Here is a 9277-nt window from a genome sequence, read left to right on the forward strand (position 1 = left end):
GTGGGAGGAGTTAGGTTCTCAGGATCTTAAGCAATCTTTCCAAAAAAGGCCCTGTCTCAAGACAATTACCATCTGTCACAGGCCAATTCCAAGTTTTAGACAAGGGTCTGTGTTTTACTGTCAATACCCCAGGCCTTTAAGGGAATATCCCAAGACCTAGGCCCCAGGCTATTAAAGCTGACAAATGAAAATTAAAATTAATAAAAGTTTAAGAACTTGGGCCCTGAAAAGGGAATTTCTACAGGTAAGGCAAAATTTAACTCATTTAATCAGGAGTGCCATGGCTGGCACCAGACACCTTGCTCTCAGAGAAGGGAAGGCAACTGTCCACCACTCCTGTTAACATTCTTTTGCTAATTACTGGTTGTACACATCCTGCAGCCTCCTAGGTTGGAAGTCTGTTGGCCGCAGGCTTCTGCATCTCAGGCCCAGCCTGGCCCCAGCCTCTGTGATTCTCTTGCCCTAGCAGCCGCCCACCAAGCCCGCAGACAGCCAGGTCGCCAGCGATGCCCCCACAGCCGAGGGGTCCCAGGCAGAGGGCCATGCCGTGCCAGAGGGCAGAGAAGGAAGCCGGCTTTGAGGCAGAGGGGGAGGACAAGGACGACAGCTTCCTCCTGCTGCAGCAGTCTGTGACTCTGGGCAGCTTGACCGATGTGGACCAGCTCATCACCAAGATCGGTGAGACGCTGAAGCTGGACACAGCGCACGATGGCCCTGCCTCGCCGAGTGCTGCCCCGGGCCCCCCGCCCCTGCGGGTCCTGGCTGCGATCTCAGTGGAACAGAACCGGTCCCCGGCGAGGCAGATGCTGTGATCTTCTGTGCCTGCCGAGACCGGGGCCCCAGCTCACCCCGGAGCCATTCTCTGCATGCTGTGGGAGCGCGGGCGCGTGTGGACCTGGGCGGCTCCCTACTGCGTGGTGGAGCTCACTGCAGGCACCAGCGCCCTATGTCCTGTGTCCTGGCAGCCTGGTCTTGAGGGACCTCCAGTGACAGGCAAGCCGAGCACCCTGCAGCCTCTCTCAGGCCCGTGCAGGCGGGGTTGGCCCCAGAGCAGAGCCATGTCCCGCCTTCTGCAACAGCGACATGGATCTCAGCCTGAAACCCACACCAGTGAAGTCGACCCGCACCAGCTCCTGCAGCAGCTCCTGCTTTCGGGAAACCTCATCAAGGAAGCAGTGTCCCGGCTACATTCACTACAACTACAGCTACAGGCAAATCTTTACTCACACCGATTCCTCAAGCCTCTGTCTGCCCCTGTGCAGGAGCCACCATCACCTGGGAGCCCTTGAGCAGCCTGCAGCGACCCTGGCACTTGGGTGAGGAGGGCGCTGCTCAGAACTGGGGAGGACTTTCTTGTCCCTGGCAGCTAACAAGCAGGGTAGCTTCCTCACCAGCCTGTACCTGCAGACCAAGGGATTCACCCAGATGTGGCTAGTGACAAATCTACATTTCACACCCAAGTGACTGGAAGTGTGGCCGAACTGATTATAGGATTTTAACTTAACTGAACTGGCTTTGAATCAATGTGTTCAGGTTTTTGTTAAAAAAAAAAGAGAGAGAAAAAAAAAGATCCTGCAGTCAAGTGGATAATTGCAGTAAACCTGCAAGCCCATGCCCTGTCTTATTTCACTCAGATGTATCTCACTTAAAATATATAGCTACTGTTATACTCTGTACATTGTATAACCTGAAGTAACCATGGAAACCCTGTTTTTTGTGGCTTTCATCCTTATGGTCTGCCCCCTGAAAAACTTCTCTTTTTGGGTGGTTTGTGTCTCACATGACCACCATGCAGTGAGATCGTAGCTGGCCAGATTGAAATAAAAAGAAACCTTTTGCTTTTCATCAGAGTGTCAAAACCTTGGGTTAGTCTCTGGGCTCCAGGAACCTGGCACAACATTTTGTTTTCCTGACCATGAACTCAAAACCCTCCCAGGACTCAGAACTGGTAGGTTTTCAACCCCAACTAGTTGGTTGAGTAAATGTTTTCTGTTTGTCTGTTAAGTTCATCTTCCTCTTATTTATGTATGCTAGCAAAATAGATAATAGAGGTAACAGGCCAAGAGCATGGCAGATTTGCCTACAATGCCAGGCCTGGGCAACCTAGGAGAAGTCGTCAACTTCCCTTCTAGGGCAAGTTTCCATGGAGAGTTGGATCAAACCTGCAATCTAGGTTAAAATAGGTGGTCTAATTGAGCACTTCCATTGGTAAATGTAGGAATCTAGGTATAGGCACTTTATTCCTACTCTCAGCGCTGAGCTGTTGTTTGTCAGTTTATCGTCTCTTGAAGGATTATGACTCAGGACAGAATCTAAAGGGACAGACCCCTTCCTCCCCTTTGAAAAACAGGGGGGAACTTACAGCCTGGTGGAGGACAGTACTCTCTGGGTCCTTGAATGCCCCTAGACTAGCCTGGGCTGCCAGCTTCCTCATGGAGGCTCCTGGGACTGTATAAAAGCCTGTGAATGGCAGGCACTCAGAACCTGCTTGTCCTGGGCTTGGGTAGAAGCTGGTTTCCAGAAGGTCTTGCCTAGCCCCATCCTCCCTGCAGAGTGACAGTGGCCTACAGCATGCCTTCTGGGAGCAAGCATCCTCCACATAGGCCTTTGTCAGTGGTGGCTTCAAGGATGACAAATCCTTGGGAGAAAGATGCCTGTGGGGTATGCACTGGGCTAGCCAAGGGGTGGGTGCCTCCAAATCTAAGTGTGCCCCTCTGGCCCTGCATTCCTGGGAAGCTGAGGTTCCAGCAGGTCTATGGGCAGAAGGGGCTCAGTTGGTAGCAGCAGGCCTGTGATTGCTGGAGGGAGGGGCATCATCAGTGTTGCTCAGCCACCCAGGGAATGTTGCTCAGTGTTGCATCTTCACCATTGCCCAGTAAGTGCAGAGAGCGTGAATGCAGCCTGGGTGGCACTTGCTGGCTCATGAGGCCTAAAGGGCATGAGTGAACCTTTGGAAACCTTGCTGCTCCAAGGAAAACCATGGTGCCCTAAAGTTAACACTCACTGGCTCACTTGCCTGTCACAGCTCTCTCTAGTGCTAGCAGATGGGATTTCTGCACCCTGACTGAAAAGTTGCCCACTCCTAGCCAAACAGGCTTGGCTTTGTGCTGTAAAGTTACAGCCTATGGATGCTAGGTTACTGTTATGACACTGTAGCCAGACTTCCCTCCACCAGGGCTCCTCTGGTCATTCAGATTCAAGGGCTGGTTACAAACTGTTATTGGTTAGGGTAATGAAAAATGTTTTTCAAAACCACTGGCAGCCATCAGTGCTGCCTCCATTTCTTCCTAAGCCAATTATATTAATTTATGTCATTCTGTATACTTTGGGAAGCTTTGACGTTTTAATAAAAGTCAAAGTCAAAGATACATTATGTTTAAAAATAATGCTTTTCCTTTCACAGGAAAAAATATGTGTTTTAATTATCCAAATGTAATGAGTTACATTTATTTGTCATCATTTAAAAAATATGTACATATTATTATAACTAAAAAAAGGGAGGATTTAGGGTATAGGTTTTTATGTCAACTAAAATATAATATTATATAAAGGTTGTATTAAGTTTTACTGTCAGAGGCTGGGAATACAGAGCCTGCACTGTGTGTGGTTCCTGCTAACAATTAAGATGGAGAAATAAGGTTATAAAAATGGAATGGTATGTAGATGTGATGGCTATGTGAAGATTGGTATGATCAGTCTGATGCAAGAAGACCAAATGTGTTAAAACATTAGCTGTAGGAGATGTCAAATGGGGGTGCACATTCAGATGTCCACAGAATACACCAAAGCATCACAGAAGAGCATGGGAAAGAGCTTAAGGTGTTGAGAGTAGGATTCTGCTTCTCTGAGCAATAAACAATAAAACAGGAGAGTTTTAAGGAGGTAAGAAATTTATAAAGTTATTAAAAAAATTAAAGGAGAGCTGGTAAACATCATGTTTACAGTAAAAGGAACAAACAGTTGAGAGACCAGAGAGTGCAGAGAGGCACAGGGAAAGGTACTCTCAGGATTTTGAGGAAATAAGAAGACAAGGTGTTCACTTCAGCCATGCACCCCTGAGTGAGAATCACTGAGAGAGGGGAAAAGAAAGAGACCAAGAGAAAAGGAGAGATTTGTCTACAATGGGGATGCCTGACGGAATCAGAGAAAGAGCTTAAGGGAATGTAAAAAAAAATAGAGGGAGTCAAAGAAAAGTCATAAAATTATCAGGAAGATGTAAATAGTTTGCTCTGGGCTCTCATATCTGCATATACCAAATTAAAAAAATGGTAATATGGGTTAAAAATTTTGACCATAGCAGGTTAATTCTGTTTAAAAGTTTGTTTATTGCTCAAAACATATGTATACTTGTTAGAAAGTTCTACCAATGGTTTCTGGTATGCACATAAGATTTGTTACAAAACAAGGAGCTAAAACAAAAATGGTTTAAATATTTTTGCTGTCTAGTGCTAACTGCAGCCAGTTATTTATGGACATAGCTCACAATTTATCTATGAGCTCTGTTCATTAAATTTGGGTAATTAGGAATTCAGATGTATTTTGAGTAAGGATGGTATTAGAAATATTTTATGTTTAAACCTGCTAAAAATTAAAACTAATAAAAATTTAATAGTAGTAGTAGTGGGAATTGATAAGATAAATTTAACTGTCAACCAGGTGATAATTGTTTTAAAGATATAAAGGGTACTTTGTTTTTGATATTGCAAAAAGACATTAAAACATATTTATTTACTTTTAAAATGTTTAAATATATAAGGTTATAATATATTTGTGCTTTTGCTATGTTGCTAATGTTTGTACTTAAATCAAAGAAATAAAATTTAAGATCACAGCCATAAGCTCCACATGCTAACCAAAAGTTGAGCTGTTCATTTCATCTGGTACAGTAAGACAAAGACCTAAGTTTAACAAAGAGCTTAAAATAAGTTCTAAGTCCATGTATCTCAATTCTTTGGAGGTTTAAAATCAAAGCAAAACAAAACAAAAAACTAAACCATTTTATAAGAGTAGCCTAGGATCCCCTGTATGTCAGATGTTTACACTGATAACAACAGAAAAATTTGTAATAAGGATGAAACATTAAGTGTTAAAGGTAAACCTGACAGTATAAAGTCTTAGTTTTATAAAAGCTGCTAACCTATTGTAAGATGTTAAGAAATACAAGTTACTAGCCATCCTTATAAATACACAAGTTAATTGCTTATAGTCAAGCTAAGTACTAATAATTTATAACAGGGATAAACCTCACTTAGTCCCTTGTATATGTTTTCAAGGTTTAAGCTTAAAACAATTAACTGAAAACAAGTTGCCAGATTTACCCAGGCAGACTTCTAATACTTCAGAGATCTGCAGAATATAGAATTTAAAATGTTAACTACAAAGCTTATAATATAAGACAGAATTCCAGATCCTGACATCCCAAGGTCTCCAAAGAAGATTATGGGGTACCATGGTTTGTAATGATGCTGACCCCAAGGTCTTCATAGTGAGGACATCCAGCTCTAATCATGAATGGCTTTTTATATTCCCTTAATTACATTCTGTCCAATTCATTGGGTTACATAGGTTTATATTTGTGTCCTGTTTTGTGCTGTCCTTATGATTCTGTTGTTCATATCTCTGGCTTGAGTGATTTTTTACCATATACCTGTGTTCTGAATCTCCTTGCTATGAGGTTTGCAAATATTGTCTCACAAAGTATACATTAATATCTAATTAACAAATAAATTCCATTTTTGTCTCTATGCCTACGATTTTAGTTACATACCTATTGTTGAGCACAAATACACTTGTTTTTAATGTATGAGCTTTTCCTCCAATAAGTTGAGAAGATGCCCTTATGATATGTAATATTTGACCATATTTACATGAGATGGCATTTTAAGGGATTTATTTCACGGATGTTTGTGTTATATGTATCATCCATGTTTTGACTGTAGCTCAAAAGGGAGGATCAGTGTCTATTGCCTTCTGGAATTGTTCACACCCAGCTTGCCATGCATACTCTACACAATATACAATAAGCTGTAGGTTTTGGCAATATAATCAGTGCATCTTCATTCAGCAGACCAGTATAAGGGTAATCTTCCTTCCAATGATGCATATTTCTGTATAAATGTGGGTATGGTAAATGTGGGCATGGTAACCAGCTGTGCTATCCTGCTTTTGCTACCCTGTGTCTGACATGGACACAATAATATAAATAGTAATAGCAAAAGTCAATGGCAGTATATACCTGCTTTATGACCACTGTGAAAAATCCAAGTATCAGTAAAAGTGCCTTCCTTCTTAACATTTTCCTCATTTCCTAACTTTATGTGAGTCTGTGATTCAGCAGATGTAGCCAGGAGATTGTGTAGTTGGCCACCCTGTTTCCTGGTGTGACAGTTCCCTTCATGTGTGTGTATATCTCCTTGCAGAATGGTGTCGCCATAGTCCAGACTGGGAGGTTGAGTTAAATTGTTACTAGTGCAATGCATAATAGGTAGTACACTACCTTTACCTGTATGCATGTGTAGCATATTAATGCAATATCCTTCAATTTGTTTATTTTTAAATCTTTGTCTTGAGATATCATAGCGGTGTTTTGCCTGGGGCTATTATTTCAGCCTTAGTTATGTTCTTTCTCTTCTTGTTCCTGTAAATGCAATTATAATCCCTTATTACTTCCTAATTTATGAGAGTTGGGTATTCTATTTCTGGAATTATGTCTATTACTTCCTTTAAGTGTGATTTTCTATTTATTCTAGGTCTATTATTTTATTCATATGTTGCTATCTCTAAGACCAGAGTTATCTTATTATCTGTCATAGATTCTAATTTACTTTTAAGCATTCCATTGAATTGTTCTATGGCTCCTGCTGCTGTGGGGTTATAAGCTATATGAAAATCCCACATGCTTCCTAAAATTCTAGTCACTCTTTGTGTTTGTTGTCCTGTGAAGTGTGTGCCTTGATCAGATTGTAATATATTGGTTGCTCCATATTTTGCTGCCCATGTCCATAATGTCAATATGGTGGTTGCTTGATTTGGGGAGGTGGAGGACCTGGCTAATCCCAGTCCTGTATGTATATCCACCATAGTGCATGGGTATTGATTCTATTTTTAAAGATTTCCTTTATTCATTATGTATATAACATTCTGCTTCCATGTATAACTGCACACCAGAAGAAGGCACCAGATCTCATAATGGATGGTTGTGAGTCACCATGTGCTTGCTGGAAATTGAACTCAGGACCTCTGGAAGAGCAGTCAGCCTAACAACTGAGCCATCTCTCCAGCCCTGACAACTGAGCCATCTCTCCAGCCCTGGGTATTGATTCTTATGTGTTCCTCTAAGACTTGGAAGTTACCAAAGTCTCCAAGTTGGCATTAAGGTATATAGTAACCTATCCATACTCAGTACTTTTAGGGAGTGTCTCGAGCCCTTACCAGGTTTTGACCAGGGAGGAATGACAAACTCAGTGAGTTGCATTGAGTATATAAGTTTTACTTCACACTTATGTCACAAAAACACACAAACATAAGCAAACAATCCTAATAACCACAGACAATAGGCTTGAAAGACCCCCGGAGAGGTTCTTTCGTGGAAGAAGACCCACACCCAGGAATCAGCGAAACCACGAACTTTGGATGTAAGAACAAGAGGATTTATTAATAACACGGATATCCGGGACTTAGCTTCTGTTTTGCCAAGTCCCGAGCCCCGGAAGGAGGGTCCTTTTATAAGGGAAAACAGGCATAGTACAGAAGCGAAAAGCATCAAATCAGCATTTTCTCAAGGTTTAATAGCCAGGCGAAATGGCCTTATCTCCTGCCGGTCCAGATGGCTGGCCTTGGGACCGAGCGATCCAGCGGGGGTTGGCCTTGCGTGGGGCGGGGAGTGAGAGCCAGCAGCTGCAGAGATCAAAAGGTGCTAAGGAGGGAAGTGCTAAGGAGGGAAGTGCTAAGGAGGGAAGGATGTATTCGCGCGCCCCGCCAGCTGCCGACCAGAGTAGAAAGGCTACAGCCCGGGGGTGGGGGTCTTTCATCCCCCATTTCTCTTGTTACTGAATGGAATCTTTCATTCAGAGGTCTCTGGATATTCTGGATCTATCTGCTTTAGCTGGTGGTATTGTTGAGTTAAAACTAAGGTTTGTATGGCAGATAATCGTTCTCTAATGAATTGAGTTATCTTGTTCAGAATGCAGGGACCAAGTATAAGGATTAATAATAGAATAATCAGAGGTCCCATGAGAGTAGATACCAGAGTAGTGATCCAGGGGGACTTAGTGAACCATCCTTCGAACCATCCTTGTTGAGACTCAAATAGCTGTTGCCTCTGTTTTAGCCTTTCCCTAAGTTTGGCCATGCTGTCCCTTACTATTCCTGTATGATCTGCATAAAAGCAGCATTCTTCCTTGAGGGCAGCACATAGCCCCCCTTCCTGTAAAAATAATAAATCTAATCCTCGTCTGTTCTGCAGGACCACCTCAGAGAGTGATGTTAAGGATTTTTCGAGTGCACTGACTGACTCTTCCAGGACCTGGATGTCCGTGTGCATGGCTTGTTGTAGAAGCTTAAAATGATTAATTCCCTGTAGGGCAACGGTTCCGGTCCCTATGCCGGCTGCTATGCCCCCCACTGTTATTCCTCCTAATAATAGGGCCACGGTAAAGGATATTGGCTCCCTCTTATATCGGGTTGATTTCCCTAGTACGCTGTAAACATATTCAGGTTGGTGGTATGTGACTTTGGGCCAAAGTTCTATCAATATACAAAAGTCAATGGTGGTGTTGAGAACAGTGGTAGAGACACAGGGAGTCAACCCAGTACTGCAAGCCCAATAAGTTCCATAAGGGGCAACAAGGTATCGGCTGTCCTGAGATAATGGCTCTACTTGGTTACATAATTCTTGATGTGAGGGAGGGATCCTGCCTATGCATAGCCCCTTTCCTGAGACCTCAGATATTGTGAGCTTGTGCTGCATAGCAGCTCCACAACTGGTAGGTGCTGAGGTCTGGTTGGAGTAGTTGCCCAGTATTGCCACGCCTTCATAATATGGGGGCCGGGAAACTAGGCATAACCAGCATTCCTGAGTCTTGTTGGGGTCTGAAAAATTTAAGGCTTGGTAAACTCCTTGGATTAATTGTAATAATCTATCTCCGGTACCTGGAGGGTCTCTGGTTAACTCGATGTTTAGGGCGTCTGGGGTGGGGGAGAAGATGACAGCATCTGGGGTAGGAGTGATAGCTTTAGGAACGGTAGGGGGTTCAGGGACTTGGAATTGGGTTGGGGC

The 9277-nt window shown here is 43.2% G+C and overlaps 1 pseudogene; it reads left to right on the forward strand.

Annotated features, from left to right (window-relative positions):
* The first annotated feature begins 439 nt into the window (after positions 1-439).
* LOC100761257 lies at positions 440-1370 on the forward strand (annotated as a pseudogene).
* The last annotated feature ends 7907 nt before the right edge of the window (positions 1371-9277 follow it).

This window comes from Cricetulus griseus, unplaced genomic scaffold, assembly GCF_003668045.3.
Source record: "Cricetulus griseus strain 17A/GY unplaced genomic scaffold, alternate assembly CriGri-PICRH-1.0 unplaced_scaffold_95, whole genome shotgun sequence".
In the NCBI taxonomy this organism is placed as follows: Eukaryota; Metazoa; Chordata; class Mammalia; order Rodentia; family Cricetidae; genus Cricetulus; species Cricetulus griseus.